The sequence below is a fragment of the Mesoplodon bidens genome, assembly GCF_964165515.1.
Source record: "Mesoplodon bidens genome assembly, chromosome: 12".
NCBI lineage: Eukaryota > Metazoa > Chordata > Mammalia > Artiodactyla > Ziphiidae > Mesoplodon > Mesoplodon bidens.
The window spans coordinates 1,371,264-1,387,024 of NC_138168.1; positions in this window are offsets into that span (position 1 = coordinate 1,371,264).

The following is a 15,761-nucleotide window of genomic DNA, read 5'->3' on the forward strand; positions in this document are numbered from 1 at the left end:
ATGACACCTGCCCTGAAAACAAATCCTGTGGTCATATATCGACCAAAAAATTCAAAAGACGTCCATATTTCAAAACGACAGTTTCAAGAGGCATATTTCACGCACATTAGTGTTCTGCTCCTTTTGCTTTCTTTCTTTCTTTGTTAAAAAAACGGGAATGGATAAAGGCAACCCTCAGAAGGGGCGAAACCGTTCACAAACGAATCAATGGACAAAGGTTTAATCTCCAATATATATAAACAGCTCATGCAGCTTAATATTAATAAAACAAACAACCCAATACAAAAAAGGGCAGAAGATCTAAATAGACGTTTCTTCAAAGAAGACACAGAGATGGCCAAGACGCACATGAAAAGCTGCTCAACATCACTAATTATTAGAGAAATGCAAATCAAAACTACAATGAGGTAAGACCTCACACCTGTTAGAAACGGCATTATCAGATAATCTAGAAACAACAAATTCTGGGGAGGGTGTGGACAAAAGGAACCCTCTTCCGCTATTGGTGGGAATGTAAATTGATACAGTCACTATGGAGAACAGTATGGAGGTTCGTTTAAAAAACTAAAAGGAGAATTACCATAGGATCCAGCAATCCCACTTCTGGGCATATACCCAGAGAAAACCATAAATCACAGAGACACATTCACCACAATGTTCATTGCAGCACTATTTACAATAGCCAGGTAATGGAAGCAACGTAAATGCCCCCATACAGACGAATGGATAAAGATGTGGTACATATATAAAATGGAATATTACTCAGCCATAAAAAGGAATGAAACTGGGTCATTTGTAGAGAAGTTGATGGATCTAGAGACTGTCATACAGAGTAAGTAAGTCAGAAAGAGAAAAAGAAATATTGTAAATTAATGCCTATATGTGGAACCTAGAAAAATGGTACAGATGAAATGGTTTGCAGGGCAGAAATAGAGACACAGAGGTAGAGAACAAACGTATGGACACAAAGTGGGGGAAGCCATGGGGTGGTGGTGGTGGGATGAGTTGGGAGATTGGGATTGACCTGTATACATGTATATTCATTAAATAGATAACAAATAATAACCTACTGTATAAAAATAAATAAATAAAAATAAATTTCAAAATTTTTAAAAATAAAATGTAAAAATAAAACATAAAAAAAGTTCTTCCATTCACACTGATGTATTTATAAGAATGAATTATCTCCATGCTTATATCTATAAATACATAAAAGAGGAATAAAATAAAACTTGAACCAAAAAAGAAAAAAAAAACTGAACTTAACAGTTATACAGAGGAAAAAACTACCAAGGCACTTGCTCCAGTGGTAAACAATTCTGAAACTGGTCAGAGGTGCGGAATCATCTCCCATACAGCCAGCAGCCCTGCCCGCCCACGCAAGGAGCATCCTTATTGCAATGCTGGGAGACCGTGCCGAGGCCTCTGTGAGTAAACGTGAGCTGGGCCCCAGGACAGATGCTGCTGAACTGTTCCCACCCTTCCCAGGTGAAACACCTGAATATGTACAAGGGTTTGAAAGCCTAGAGGAAGGGCCGTGGAGCCACACCAGCGACAGCACGCAGGCCAACTTGGTTCCTGCAGGACAGCCAGGATGGTCCTGGCCACGGGCGCTCTTCTGGAAGCTTACCATTCCCCTGCCTGAGATAACCCTCCTGTCCCGGCCCCCACTCCTTTTTTTGCTACCTCACCTCAGCCCGGAGAGATATTCCAGTAGAAGATATGGGTGACACATCCACTTCTTTACAGGTGGCAGCCTGGCAACTCCTGCAGAAAGTGCAGCAGAGCCCCAATCACACCGGGCCACCCACAAAGTCGTGGACCCTCACACCCTCCCACCAGCACAGCCCCGAGACTGCTGACGGGGCAGAGAATATGGAGTCAGGCACAGCTGCAGGGGCTATTGCTGCCTGGAGTGCTGTTTATATTGACCTCAACCCAGGCACACCTGGGGAGGGCTTGCCGGCAGGGTCAGGCTGCCCAGGTCAGCTAATCCTCAGCCCTCAGGGAATCACATTGCAGAAAATGGACCTCGCTAAGACAGAATATTCGCCATGGGAAAAAAGGACACAATGCCATTTGCAGCACCGTAGATGAGTCTCGAGGTAATCACGTGACTTGGAGTAAGTCAGAAAGTGAAAGACACATATCATATCACTTATAGGTGTTACCTATAAATTGATACCAGGGCAGATATTTCCATGGAGAAGGGCAATCACAGATTCATTAAACAAACTTATGGTTCACCAAAGGAAAGGTGTGAGGATTGAATTCATTACGATATTGGGGTTAACAGACATATACAACACATTAGACGTATATAATCACCAAAGACCTATGGAGTACCAAGAGAAGACTACTCAACATTCTGTCATAACGTACATGGGAAAAGGATCCCAGGAAGAACAGACATATGTATATGTGTAAAAGAACCACCTCTTGCACACCTACAAGAAGCTAAACGTTGTACTCAAACTTGCTATAATAAAAAATAAAAAATTAAATTAAAAACACGAACAAGAAGTAGTGAGACACACTTGAGGGGCTTTCTCCTGGCACATTCCGTTCTACTTTACGATCTAGAACACGACTTCCATTGTGGCTCTGCTGCCCTAGTAACCAGATTTGGTAAGGGAGAACTGCTGCCCCCTTGTGGCCGTTTCACACAACAGCAGCTTTAATCCCAGCGCTAATGGTCAGTGGATATTCCAAATCATTACAGGCCTGTAAATGACACCTGCCCTGAAAACAAATCCTGGGGTCATATATCGACCAAAAAATTCAAAAGACGTCCATATTTCAAAACGACAGTTTCAAGAGGCATATTTCAAGCACATTAGTGTTCTGCTTCTTTTGCTTGCTTTCTTTCTTTGTTAAAAAAACGGGAATGGAAAAAGGCAACCCTCAGAATGGGCGAAAACGTTCACAAACGAATCAATGGACAAAGGTTTAATCACCAATATATATAAACAGCTCATGCAGCTTAATATTAGTAAAACAAACAACCCAATACAAAAATGGGCGGAAGATCTAAATAGACGTTTGTTCAAAGAAGACACAGAGATGGCCACGACGCACATGAAAAGCTGCTCAACATCACTAATTATGAGAGAAATGCAAATCAAAACTACAATGAGGTAATATCTCACACCTGTTAGAATCGGCATCATCAGATAATCTACAAACAACAAATTCTGGGGAGGGTGTGGACAAAAGGAACCCTCTTCCGCTATTGGTGGGAATGTAAATTGATACAGTCACTATGGAGAACAGTATGGAGATTCCTTTAAAAACTAAAAAGAGAATTACGATAGGATCCAGCAATCCCACTTCTGGGCATATACCCAGAGAAAACCATAAATCACAAAGACACATTCATCACAAATTTCAATGCAGCACTATTTACAATAGCCAGGTAATGGAAGCAACCTAAATGCCCACATACAGACGAATGGATATATATGTGGTACATATATAAAATGGAATATTACTCAGCCATATAAAGGAATGAAACTGGGTCATTTGTAGAGAAGTTGATGGATCTAGAGACTGTCATACATAGTGAAGTAAGTCAGAAAGAGAGAAACAAATATTGTATATTAATGCCTATATGTGGAACCTAGAAAAATGGTACAGATGAACTGGTTTGCAGGGCAGAAATAGAGACACAGAGGTAGAGAACAAACGTATGGACACAAAGAGGAGGAAGCCATGGGGTGGTGGTGGTGGAATGAGTTTGGAGATTGGGATTGAGCTGTATATATGTGTATGCATAAAATAGATAACTAATAATAACCTACTGTATAAAAAAATAAATAAAATTAAATTTCAAATATTTTAAAAATAAAATGTAAAAATAAAACAGAGAAAAAGTTCTTCCATTCACACTGATGTATTTATAAGAATGAATTATTTCCATGCTTATATCTATAAATACATAAAAGAGGAATAAAATCTAACTTGAACCAAAAAAGAAAAAAAAAACTGAACCTAACAGTTATACAGAGGAAAACACTACCAAGGCACTTGCTCCAGTGGTAAACAATTCTAAAATTGGTCAGAGGTGGGGAATCATCTCCCATACAGCCAGCAGCCCCGCCCGCCCACGCAAGGAGCGTCCTTATTGCAAAGCTGGGAGACCGTGCCGAGGCCTCTGTGAGTAAACGTGAGCTGAGCCCCAGGCCAGATGGTGCTGAACTGTTCCCACCCTTCACAGGTGAAACACCTGAATATGTACAAGGGCTTGAAAGCCTAGAGGAAGGGCCGTGGAGCCACACCAGCGACAGCACGCAGGCCAACTTGGTGCCTGCAGGTCAGCAGTATGGTCCTGGCCACGGGCGCTCTTCTGGAAGCTTTCCATTGCCCTGCCTGAGATACCCCTCCTGTCCCGGCCCCCACTCCTTTTTTTCCTTACTCACCTCAGCCCGGAGAGATATTCCAGTGGAAGTTATGGGTGACACATCCTCTTCTTTACAGGTGGCAGCCTGGCAACTCCTGCTGAAAGTCCAGCAGAGCCCCACTCACACCGGGCCACCCACAAAGCCGTGGACCCTCACACCCTCCCACCAGCACAGCCCCGAGACTGCTGACGGGGCAGAGAATATGGAGTCAGGCACAGCTGCAGGGGCTATTGCTGCCTGGAGTGCTGTTTATATTGACCTCAACCCAGGCACACCTGGGGAGGGCTTGCCGGCAGGGTCAGGCTGCCCAGGTCAGCTAATCCTCAGCCCTCAGGGAATCACATTGCAGAAAATGGACCTCGCTAAGACAGAATATTCGCCAAGGAAAAAAAGGACACAATGCCATTTGCAGCACCGTAGATGAGTCTAGAGGTAATCACGTGACTTGTAGTAAGTCAGAAATTGAAAGACACATATCATATCATATCATTTATAGGTGTTACCTACAAGTTGATACCAGGGCAGATATTTCCACGGAGAAGGGCAATCACAGATCCATTAAACAAACTTATGGTTCACCAAAGGAAATGTGTGAGGATTGAATTCATTACGATATTGGGGTTAACAGACATATACAAACACAGTAGACGTATATAATCACCAAAGACCTATGGAGTACCAAGAGAAGACTACTCAACATTCTGTCATAACGTACATGGGAAAAGGATCCCAGGAAGAACAGACATATGTATATGTGTAAAAGAACCACCTCTTGCACACCTACAACAAGCTAAACGTTGTACTCAAACTTGCTGTAATAAAAAATAAAAAATTAAATTAAAAACACGAACAAGAAGTAGTGAGACACACTTGAGGGGCTTTCTCCTGGCACATTCCGTTCTACATTACAATCTAGAACGCGACTTCCATTGAGGCTCTGCTGCCCTAGTAACCAGATTTGGTAAGGGAGAACTGCTTCCACCTTGTGGCCGTTTCACACAACAGCAGCTTTAATCCCAGGGCTAATGGTCAGTGGATATTCCAAATCATTACAGGCCTGTAAATGACACCTGACCTGAAAACAATTCCTGGGGTCATATATCGACCAAAAAATTCAAAAGACGTCCATATTTCAAAACGACAGTTTCAAGAGGCATATTTCACGCACATTAGTGTTCTGCTCCTTTTGCTTTCTTTCTTTCTTTGTTAAAAAAACGGGAATGGATAAAGGCAACCCTCAGAAGGGGCGAAAACGTTCACAAACGAAGCAATGGAGAAAGGTTTAATCTCCAATATATATAAACAGCTCATGCAGCTTAATATTAATAAAACAAACAACCCAATACAAAAAAGGGCAAAAGATCTAAATAGACGTTTCTTCAAAGAAGACACAGACATGGCCAAGACGCATATGAAAAGCTGCTTGACATCACTAATTATTAGAGAAATGCAAATCAAAACTACAATGAGGTAAGACCTCACACCTGTTAGAATCGGCATCATCAGATAATCTACAAACAACAAATTCTGGGGAGGGTGTGGACAAAAGGAACCCTCTTCCGCTATTGGTGGGAATGTAAATTGATACAGTCACTATGGAGAACAGTATGGAGGTTCCTTTAAAAAACTAAAAGGAGAATTACCACAGGATCCAGCAATCCCACTTCTGGGCATATACCCAGAGAAAACCATAAATCACAGAGACACATTCACCACAATGTTCATTGCAGCACTATTTACAATAGCCAGGTAATGGAAGCAACCTAAATGCCCACAGACAGACGAATGGATAAAGATGTGGTACATATATAAAATGGAATATTACTCAGCCATAAAAAGGAATGAAACTGGGTCATTTGTAGAGAAGTTGATGGATCTAGAGACTGTCATACAGAGTGAAGTAAGTCAGAAAGAGAAAAACAAATATTGTATATTAATGCCTATATGTGGAACCTAGAAAAATGGTACAGATGAACTGGTTTGCAGGGCAGAAATAGAGACACAGAGGTAGAGAACAAACGTATGGACACAAAGTGGGGGAAGCCATGGGTTGGTGGTGGTGGGATGAGTTGGGAGATTGGGATTGACCTTTATACATGTATATGCATAAAATAGATAACTAATAATAACCTACTGTATAAAAAAATAAATAAAATTAAATTTCAAAATTTTGAAAAATAAAATGTAAAAATAAAACAAAAAAAAATTTCTTCCATTCACACTGATGTATTTATAAGAATGAATTATTTCCATGCTTATATCTATAAATACATAAAAGAGGAATAAAATCTAACTTGAACCAAAAAACAAAAAAAAACTGAACCTAACCGTTATACAGAGGAAAACACTACCAAGGCACTTGCTCCAGTGGTAAACAATTCTGAAATTGGTCCGAGGTGGGGAATCATCTCCCATACAGCCAGCAGCCCTGCCCGCCCACGAAAGGAGCGTCCTTATTGCAATGCTGGGAGACCGTGCCGAGGCCTCTGTGAGTAAACGTGAGGTGAGCCCCAGGCCAGATGCTGCTGAACGGTTCCCACCCTTCCCAGGTGAAACACCTGAATATGTACAAGGGCTTGAAAGCCTAGAGGAAGGGCCGTGGAGCCACACCAGCGACAGCACGCAGGCCAACTTGCTGCCTGCAGGTCATCCAGGATGGTCCTAGCCACGGGCGCTGTTCTGGAAGCTTTCCATTGCCCTGCCTGAGATACCCCTCCTGTCCCGTCCCCCACTCATTTTTTTCCTTACGCACCTCAGCCTGGGGAGATATTCCAGTGGAAGTTATGGGTGACACATCCTCTTCTTTACAGGTGGCAGCCTGGCAACTCCTGCAGATAGTCCAGCAGAGCCCCACTCACACTGGGCCACCCACAAAGCCGTGGACCCTCACACCTTCCCACCAGCACAGCCCCGAGACTGCTGACGGGGCAGAGAATATGGAGTCAGGCACAGCTGCAGGGGCTATTTCTGTCTAGAGTGCTGTTTATATTGAACTCAACCCAGGCACACCTGGGGAGGGCTTGCCGGCAGGGTCAGGCTGCCCAGGTCAGCTAATCCTCAGCCCTCAGGGAATCACATTGCAGAAAATGGACCTCGCTAAGACAGAATATTCGCCAAGGAAAAAAAGGACACAATGCCATTTGCAGCACCGTAGATGAGTCTAGAGGTAATCACGTGACTTGTAGTAAGTCAGAAATTGAAAGACACATATCATATCATATCACTTATAGGTGTTAACTATAAGTTGATACCAGGGCAGATATTTCCACGGAGAAGGGCAATCACAGATTCATTAAACAAACTGATGGTTCACCAAAGGAAAGGTGTGAGGATTGAATTCATTACGATATTGGGGTTAACAGACATATACAAACACAGTAGACGTATATAATCACCAAAGACCTACGGAGTACCAAGAGAAGACTACTCAACATTGTGTCATAACGTACATGGGAAAAGGATCCCAGGAAGAACAGACATATGTATATGTGTAAAAGAACCACCTCTTGCACACCTACAACAAGCTAAACGTTGTACTCAAACATGCTGTAATAAAAAATAAAAAATTAAATTAAAAACACGAACAAGAAGTAGTGAGACACACTTGAGGGGCTTTCTCCTGGCACATTCCGTTCTACATTCCAATGTAGAACGCGACTTCCATTGAGGCTCTGCAGCCCTAGTAACCAGATTTGGTAAGGGAGAACTGCTGCCACCTTGTGGCCGTTTCACACAACAGCAGCTTTAATCCCAGGGCTAATGGTCAGTGGATATTCCAAATCATTACAGGCCTGTAAATGACACCTGCCCTGAAAACAAATCCTGTGGTCATATATCGACCAAAAAATTCAAAAGACGTCCATATTTCAAAACGACAGTTTCAAGAGGCATATTTCACGCACATTAGTGTTCTGCTCCTTTTGCTTTCTTTCTTTCTTTGTTAAAAAAACGGGAATGGATAAAGGCAACACTCAGAAGGGGCGAAAATGTTCACAAACGAATCAATGGACAAAGGTTTAATCTCCAATATATATAAACAGCTCATGCAGCTTAATATTAATAAAACAAACAACCCAATATAAAAATGGGCAGAAGATCTAAATAGACGTTTCTTCAAAGAAGACACAGAGATGGCCAAGACGCACATGAAAAGCTGCTCAACATCACTAATTATTAGAGAAATGCATATCAAAACTACAATGAGGTAAGACCTCACACCTGTTAGAAATGGCATCATCAGATAAACTACAAACAACAAATTCTGGGGAGGGTGTGGACAAAAGGAACCCTCTTCCGCTATTGGTGGGAATGTAAATTGATACAGTCACTATGGAGAACAGTATGGAGGTTCATTTAAAAAACTAAAAGGAGAATTACCATAGGATCCAGCAATCCCACTTCTGGGCATATACCCAGAGAAAACCATAAATCACAGAGACACATTCACCACAATGTTCATTGCAGCACTATTTACAATAGCCAGGTAATGGAAGCAACCTAAATGCCCACAGACAGACGAATGGATAAAGATGTGGTACATATATAATATGGAATATTACTTCAGCTATAAAAAGGAATGAAACTGGGTCCGTTGTAGAGAATTTGATGGATCTAGAGACTGTCATACAGAATGAAGTAAGTCAGAAAGAGAAAAACAAATATTGTATATTAATGCCTATATGTGGAAACTAGAAAAATGGTACAGATGAACTGGTTTGAAGGGCAGAAATAGAGACACAGAGGTAGAGAACAAACGTATGGACACAAAGTGGGGGAAGCCATGGGGTGGTGGTGGTGGAATGAGTTGGGAGATTGGGATTGACCTGTATACATGTATATGCATAAAATAGATAACTTATAATAACCTACTGTATAAAATATAAACAAAATTAAATTTCAAAATTTTTAAAAATAAAATGTAAAAATAAAACAGAAAAAAAGTTCTTCCATTCACACTGATGTATTTATAAGAATGAATTATTTCCATGCTTATATCTATAAAAACATAAAAGAGGAATAAAATCTAACATGAACCAAAAAAGAAAAAAACCTGAACCTAACCGTTATACAGAGGAAAACACTACCAAGTCACTTGCTCCAGTGGTAAACAATTCTGAAATTGGTCAGAGGTCGGGAATCATCTCCCATACAGCCAGCAGCCCTGCCCGCCCACGCAAGGAGCGTCCTTATTGCAAAGCTGGGAGACCGTGCCGAGGCCTCTGTGAGTAAACGTGAGCTGAGCCCCAGGACAGATGCTGCTGAACTGTTCCCACCCTTCCCAGGTGAAACACCTGAATATGTACAAGGGCTTGAAAGCCTAGAGGAAGGGCCGTGGAGCCACACCAGCGACAGCACGCAGGCCAACTTGCTGCCTGCAGGTCAGCCAGGATGGTCCTGGCCACGGGCCCACTTCTGGAAGCTTTCCATTGCCCTGCCTGAGATACCCCTCCTGTCCCGGCCCCCACTCCTTTTTTTCCTACCTCACCTCAGCCCGGAGAGATATTCCAGTGGAAGTTATGGGTGACACATCCTCTTCTTTACAGGTGGCAGCCTGGCAACTCCTGCAGATAGTCCAGCAGAGCCCCACTCACACTGGGCCACCCACAAAGCCGTGGACCCTCACACCTTCCCACCAGCACAGCCCCGAGACTGCTGACGGGGCAGAGAATATGGAGTCAGGCACAGCTGCAGGGGCTATTGCTGTCTAGAGTGCTGTTTATATTGACCTCAACCCAGGCACACCTGGGGACGGCTTGCCGGCAGGGTCAGGCTGCCCAGGTCAGCTAATCCTCAGCCCTCAGGGAATCACATTGCAGAAAATGGACCTCGCTAAGACAGAATATTCGCCAAGGAAAAAAAGGACACAATGCCATTTGCAGCACCGTAGATGAGTCTCGAGGTAATCTCGTGACTTGTACTAAGTCAGAAATTGAAAGACATATATCATATCATATCACTTATAGGTGTTACCTATAAGTTGATACCAGGGCAGATAGTTCCACGGAGAAGGGCAATCACAGATTCATTAAACAAACTTATGGTTCACCAAAGGAAAGATGTGAGGATTGAATTCATTACGATATTTTGGTTAACAGACATATACAAACACAGTAGACGTATATAATCACCAAAGACCTACGGAGTACCAAGAGAAGACTACTCAACATTCTGTCATAACGTACATGGGAAAAGGATCCCAGGAAGAACAGACATATATATATGTGTAAAAGAACCACCTCTTGCACACCTACAACAAGCTAAACGTTGTACTCAAACTTGCTGTAATAAAAAATGAAAAATTAAATTAAAAACACGAACAAGAAGTAGTGAGACACACTTGAGGGGCTTTCTCCTGGCACATTCCGTTCTACATTCCAATCTAGAATGCGACTTCCATTGAGGCTCTGCTGCCATAGTAACCAGATTTGGTAAGGGAGAACTGCTGCCACCTTGTGGCCGTTTCACACAACAGCAGCTTTAATCCCAGCGCTAATGGTCAGTGGATATTCCAAATCATTACAGGCCTGTAAATGACACCTGCCCTGAAAACAAATCCTGGGGTCATATATCGACCAAAAAATTCAAAAGACGTCCATATTTCAAAACGACAGTTTCAAGAGGCATATTTCACGCACATTAGTGTTTCGCTTCTATTGCTTTCTTTCTTTCTTTGTTAAAAGAACGGGAATGGAAAAAGGCAACCCTCAGAATGGGCAAAAACGTTCACAAACGAATCAATGGACAAAGGTTTAATCTCCAATATATATAAACAGCTCATGCAGCTTAATATTAATAAAACAAACAACCCAATACAAAAATGGGCAGAAGATCTAAATAGACGTTTCTTCAAAGAAGACACAGAGATGGCCAAGACGCACATGTAAAGCTGCTCAACATCACTAATTATTAGAGAAATGCAAATCAAAACTACAATGGGGTAAGACCTCACACCTGTTAGAATCGGCATCATCAGATAATCTACAAACAACAAATTCTGGGGAGGGTGTGGACAAAAGGAACCCTCTTCCGCTACTGGTGGGAATGTAAATTGATACAGTCACTATGGAGAACAGTATGGAGGTTCCTTTAAAAAACTAAAAAGAGAATTACCATAGGATCCAGCAATCCCACTTCTCGGCGTATACCCAGAGAAAACCATAAATCACAGAGACACATTCACCACAATGTTCATTGCAGCACTATTTACAATAGCCAGGTAATGGAAGCAACCTAAATGCCCACAGACAGACGAATGGATAAAGATGTGGTACATATATAATATGGAATATAACTTCAGCCTTAAAAAGGAATGAAACTTGATCATTTGTAGAGAAGTTGATGGATCTAGAGACTGTTATACAGCGTGAAGTAAATCAGAAAGAGAAAAACAAATATTGTATATTAATGCCTATATGTGGAACCTAGAAAAATGGTACAGATGAACTGGTTTGCAGGGCAGAAATAGAGACACAGAGGTAGAGAACAAACGTATGGACACAAAGTGGGGGAAGCCATGGGGTGGTGGTGGTGGGATGAGTTGGGAGATGGGGATTGACCTTTATACATGTATATGCATAAAATAACTCATAATAACCTACTGTATAAAATAAATAAATAAAATTAAATTTCAAATATTTTAAAAATAAAATGTAAAAATAAAACAGAGAAAAAGTTCTTCCATTCACACTGATGTATTTATAAGAATGAATTATTTCCATGCTTATATCAATAAATACATAAAAGAGGAATAAAATCTAACTTGAACCAAAAAAGAAAAAAAAAACTGAACCTAACAGTTATACAGAGGAAAACACTACCAAGGCACTTGCTCCAGTGGTAAACAATTCTGAAATTGGTCAGAGGTGGGGAATCATCTCCCATACAGCCAGCAGCCCTGCCCGCCCACGCAACGAGCGTCCTTATTGCAATGCTGGGAGACCGTGCCGAGGCCTCTGTGAGTAAATGTGAGCTGAGCCCCAGGCCAGATGCTGCTGAGCTGTTCCCACCCTTCCCAGGTGAAACACCTGAATATGTACAAGGGCTTGAAAGCCTAGAGGAAGGGCCGTGGAGCCACACCAGCGACAGCACGCAGGCCAACTTGCTGCCTGCAGGTCAGCCAGGATGGTCCTGGCCACGGGCGCACTTCTGGAAGCTTTCCATTGCCCTGCCTGAGATACCCCTCCTGTCCCGGCCCCCACTCCTTTTTTTCCTTACTCACCTCAGCCCGGAGAGATATTCCAGTGGAAGTTATGGGTGGCACATCCTCTTCTTTGCAGGTGGCAGCCTGGCAACTCCTGCCGAAAGTCCAGCAGAGCCCCACTCACACCGGGCCACCCAGAAAGCCGTGGACCCTCACACCCTCCCACCAGCACAGCCCCGAGACTGCTGACGGGGCAGAGAATATGGAGTCAGGCACAGCTGCAGGGGCTATTGCTGCCTGGAGTGCTGTTTATATTGACCTCAACACAGGCACACCTGGGGAGGGCTTGCCGGCAGGGTCCGGCTGCCCAGGTCAGCTAATCCTCAGCCCTCAGGGAATCACATTGCAGAAAATGAACCTCGCTAAGACAGAATATTCGCCAATGAAAAAAAGGACACAATGCCATTTGCAGCACCGTAGATGAGTCTCGAGGTAATCACGTGACTTGGAGTAAGTCAGAAAGTGAAAGACACATATCATATCATATCACTTATAGGTGTTACCTATAAATTGATACCAGGGCAGATATTTCCACGGAGAAGGGCAATCACAGATTCATTAAACAAACTTATGGTTCACCAAAGGAAAGGTGTGAGGACTGAATTCATTACGATATTGGGGTTAACAGACATATACAAACACAGTAGACGTATATAATCACCAAAGACCTACGTAGTACCAAGAGAAGACTACTCAACATTCTGTCATAACGTACATGGGAAAAGGATCCCAGGAAGAACAGACATATGTATATGTGTAAAAGAACCACCTCTTGCACACCTACAAGAATCTAAATGTTGTACTCAAACTTGCTGTAATAAAAAATAAAAAATTAAATTAAAAACACGAACAAGAATTAGTGAGACAAACTTGAGGGGCTTTCTCCTGGCACATTCCGTTCTACATTAAAATCTAGAAGGCGACTTCCATTGAGGCTCTGCTGCCCTAGTAACCAGATTTGGTAAGGGAGAACTGCTGCCACCTTGTGGCCGTTTCACACAACAGCAGCTTTAATCCCAGCGCTAATGGTCAGTGGATATTCCAAATCATTACTGGCCTGTAAATGACACCTGCCCTGAAAACAAATCCTGGGGTCATATATCGACCAAAAAATTCAAAAGACGTCCATATTTCAAAACGACAGTTTCAAGAGGCATATTTCACGCACATTAGTGTTCTGCTTCTTTTGCTTTCTTTCTTTCTTTGTTAAAAGAACGGGAATGGAAAAAGGCAACCCTCAGAATGGGCGAAACCGTTCACAAACGAATCAATGGACAAAGGTTTAATCTCCAATATATATAAACAGCTCATGCAGCTTAATATTAATAAAACAAACAACCCAATACAAAAATGGGCGGAAGATCTAAATAGACGTTTGTTCAAAGAAGACACAGAGATGTCCAAGACGCACATGTAAAGCTGCTCAACATCACTAATTATTAGAGAAATGCAAATCAAAACTACAATGAGGTAATATCTCACACCTGTTAGAATCGGCATCATCAGATAATCTACACACAACAAATTCTGGGGAGGGTGTGGACAAAAGGAACCCTCTTCCGCTATTGGTGGGAATGTAAATTGATACAGTCACTATGGAGAACAGTATGGAGGTTCCTTTAAAAACTAAAAAGAGAATTACGATAGGATCCAGCAATCCCACTTCTGGGCATATACCCAGAGAAAACCATAAATCACAAAGACACATTCACCACAAATTTCAATGCAGCACTATTTACAATAGCCAGGAAATGGAAGCAACCTAAATGCCCACATACAGACGAATGGATAAAGATGTGGTACATATATAAAATGGAATATTACTCAGCCATATAAAGGAATGAAACTGGGTCATTTGTAGAGAAGTTGATGGATCTAGAGACTTTCATAGAGAGTGAAGTAAGTCAGAAAGAGAGAAACCAACATTGTATATTAATGCCTATATGTGGAACCTAGAAAAATGGTACAGATGAACTGGTTTGCAGGGCAGAAATAGAGACACAGAGGTAGAGAACAAACGTATGGACACAAAGTGGGGGAAGCCATGGGGTGGTGGTGGTGGAATGAGTTTGGAGATTGGGATTGAACTGTATATATGTGTATGCATAAAATAGATAACTAATAATAACCTACTGTATAAAAAAATAAAATTAAATTTCAAATATTTTAAAAATAAAATGTAAAAATAAAACAGAGAAAAAGTTCTTCCATTCACACTGATGTATTTATAAGAATGAATTATTTCCATGCTTATATCTATAAATACATAAAAGAGGAATAAAATCTAACTTGAACCAAAAAAGAAAAAAAAAACTGAACCTAACAGTTATACAGAGGAAAACACTACCAAGGCACTTGCTCCGGTGGTAAACAATTCTAAAATTGGTCAGAGGTGGGGAATCATCTCACATACAGCCAGCAGCCCCGCCCGCCCACGCAAGGAGCGTCCTTATTGCAAAGCTGGGAGACCGTGCCGAGGCCTCTGTGAGTAAACGTGAGCTGAGCCCCAGGCCAGATGCTGCTTAACTGTTCCCACCCTTCCCAGGTGAAACACCTGAATATGTACAAGGGCTTGAAAGCCTAGAGGAAGGGCCGTGGAGCCACACCAGCGACAGCACGCAGGCCAACTTGCTGCCTGCAGGTCAGCCAGGATGGTCCTGGCCACGGGCGCTCTTCTGGAAGCTTTCCATTGCCCTGCCTGAGATACCCCTCCTGTCCCGGCCCCCACTCCTTTTTTTCCTTACTCACCTCAGCCCAGAGAGATATTCCAGTGGAAGTTATGGGTGACACATCCTCTTCTTTACAGGTGGCAGCCTGGCAACTCCTGCCGAAAGTCCAGCAGAGCCCCACTCACACCGGGCCACCCAGAAAGCCGTGGACCCTCACACCCTCCCACCAGCACAGCCCCGAGACTGCTGACGGGGCAGAGAATATGGAGTCAGGCACAGCTGCAGGGGCTATTGCTGCCTGGAGTGCTGTTTATATTGACCTCAACACAGGCACACCTGGGGAGGGCTTGCCGGCAGGGTCAGGCTGCCCAGGTCAGCTAATCCTCAGCCCTCAGGGAATCACATTGCAGAAAATGGACCTCGCTAAGACAGAATATTCGCCAAGGAAAAAAAGGACACAATGCCATTTGCAGCACCGTAGATTAGTCTCGA